The sequence below is a fragment of the Peromyscus maniculatus genome, chromosome 10 (genome assembly GCF_049852395.1).
Source record: "Peromyscus maniculatus bairdii isolate BWxNUB_F1_BW_parent chromosome 10, HU_Pman_BW_mat_3.1, whole genome shotgun sequence".
NCBI lineage: Eukaryota > Metazoa > Chordata > Mammalia > Rodentia > Cricetidae > Peromyscus > Peromyscus maniculatus.
The window spans coordinates 93,118,721-93,121,468 of NC_134861.1; positions in this window are offsets into that span (position 1 = coordinate 93,118,721).

Consider the following 2,748-nt stretch of genomic DNA (forward strand, 5'->3'; position numbering starts at 1 on the left):
AAGAACTAGACACATGGGGTCAGAAAGACAGCTCATGCAGTGGAAGCAGTTGCCAAGCAACCTTGCTGACCTGAGGTTAACCCTGAAGCCCACGGGAAAAGATAATGGCGTGCTTCTCTATTCCAAACACGGTGGTGACGAGACGTGAGGCGAGAGACAGGAGAACTGGCCTGAATCCGAAGAGCCAGCTAGCCTGGAGTATGTGTGCAGTGTGGCAAAACCCAAGGAGACCCTGCGGCAGAGCGGGGCTGGAAGTCAGCCAGCTCCAAAGACTTGTCTCCTGGGACTGGAGATGGGGTTCAGTAGTTAAGAGTACTCACTGGCTGCTCCTCCAGAGGACCCGGGTTCAATTCCCAGCACCCTCCTTGGGGTTCACAACCATCTAACTCCAGTTATGGGGATCCATATCCCTCTTCTGGCCTCTGAAGGTGCCAGGTGTGCAAGTGAGGCCTGGACACACATGCAGGCAGAACACACATACACATAAAAAAAAATCCTAAAAAAATAATTTAAAAATTGTCTTTTGACTGGCACATGTAAATCATGGAACATGTGTGGCCCCTTTCACGCATACATCATACGTAGTTAAACATGATCATAATATAGAGTGCTTCCCAGGTATTACCATATCTTCAGGGGTCGATTGATTTGTGACTTTGAGAGTTCAAGACAGACCCGAAGAAGGAATTTTGAGGGATTTCCTCTCAAAGAGGAAAAGCAGGAAGCCGCAGCCTCTTTCAGTTACAGGTGTAGGGACGGTCAGTCCAGCTCCTGCTCAGATTAGCATTTACTCTTACCAAAAGCCTAGTTACCAGTAGCCTGGTACCTCATGCATCACATCCGACTTCCAGCCAGAACATTACCAAACTCGCTAAAAGACGAGGATTGCAAGAGATATGGCAGGCGGGGTTAGGGATTTAGCTCAGTGGTAGAGCGCTTGCCTAGCGAGCGCAAGGCCCTGGGTTCGGTCCTCAGCTCCAGAAAAAAAAAAAGAGATATGGCGGGCGTCAGTGTTAATGTGAAACAGCACACGTAGGCCTTGGCAGGGTGGGCGAGGTGCCCCAGTGGGTGGGGGAGATACGCCTCGTGAAGAGAGGGAAAGGAAGAAAAAGGAGGGGGGGGGTTTGTTTTTCTAAGAAGAGGCTGGACGGCCCCAAGGGGCGGTTCAGAATGCTAACAGTCAGAACAAGACTAATACGTCAAATGGGGGGGGGTGGTGGTGTTGGAATTCTCAGGCCAGGAATTGACAGCAACCATGATTAATATGCCAAGGGCTCTAAAAGTGGACAACACATAAGAACAGATGGGTAGATAAACAGGTTGAAATCAGAGAAAGAACTGAATGCCCACTGTTGAACTTATCATCAGGCTGGAGGTGGCCGAGAGAAGACATGGTGAGCCCAAAGCCATCCATACGGAAGCTGTCCATAGTAAAAACTTCCCAAACTCAAAGTCTAAAGCAACAAAGTGGGACTGGAAGGATGTCTAAGAACCGGGGAAAATTAGGAAAGTTCACATGTAATGACAATACCAGAAGAAGAAAGGAAGAGAATATTTGAAATAATGCCTAACAATATTCCAAAGCTAGTAATATACACCAAGTTACAGATGCAGGAAGTTCAGAAACCTAAGTGGCAGTCACGTATGGAAACACATGCCTGTCTCAGCACTCAGGCGGCTGACACGGGAGGATTTGGAGTTTGAGGCTAGCCCAAGAGACACCTTGTCTCGGAAAAATAAAATAACACAAACATCAAGTAGGAATTGTGGGTATAGCTCAGGGGTAAAGCCATGCATAGCATGCATGTGGCCTGGGTTCACTCTCCAGTCCCAAAAACAAACGTAGAAAAAAGTTACGTCAGAAAATAGTCCGTGTGGTGGCTGACACCATTAACCCTGGCCCTCTAGACTACGTCAGAAGACCCTGTCTCAAACAAAACAAGAACTCTTATTACAAACGGGAAAGTATGAATTGTTTTTAACACCCGGATATATCATTTGAATTGCAGCAACCAAAGACAGGGAATGTTGAAAAAGACAAAACACCTCACCTGTAGAGGAAACATGAATAAGAGTCACATTGGCTTTCTCTTCAGAAATCATTCAAGAACAGAGTAGGAAGAGGTTAGGCAGGACCTCCGGGCAGAGAGAGAGGAAAAGGAGATGAATCTAGGTGCCAGAGGAGACAGAGAGGAAATGGGAAATGGAAGAGAGGTAAAAAAAGCCATGGGGCAAAATGTAGATTAATATAAATGAATTCATTTATGTTATAAGAGCTAGTGAGACAAGGTCTTAGCTATAGGCCAAGCTTTCATAATTAGTAAGTCTCTGAGTGGTTTGTTTTGTTTTGTTGTGAGCTGGCAGACCAAAGAAAAGTCTGACTGCTCCTGGAATGTTCACTATGGAAGGCCTTGCTTTGTGAGAAACATGCTGATAAGTAACAGGGAAGGAAAGTGTCTCAGAACAGTTCATTATCTGTAGCTCGTAGCTTCCACACCCCACCTCAAGCTTCGAGGATCCAAGTGCTGAACTGCTGTTGTTGAAAGTCCAGACACTGAACACCTGAGCGGGAGGGGGAAGCGGGGGTGCAATGATGAGGCTGAATCCTTAAAATTAATTGGTGATGGAAGCATTTGGGTGAAGGCAAAGATGCGTAAAGAATGTATGTAGCAAGGGCTGAAAGAGCGGCTTGGGGGTATAGCAATTACTTTGGACCTGTGAGGCACCACACCCAAAATGAAACAATCC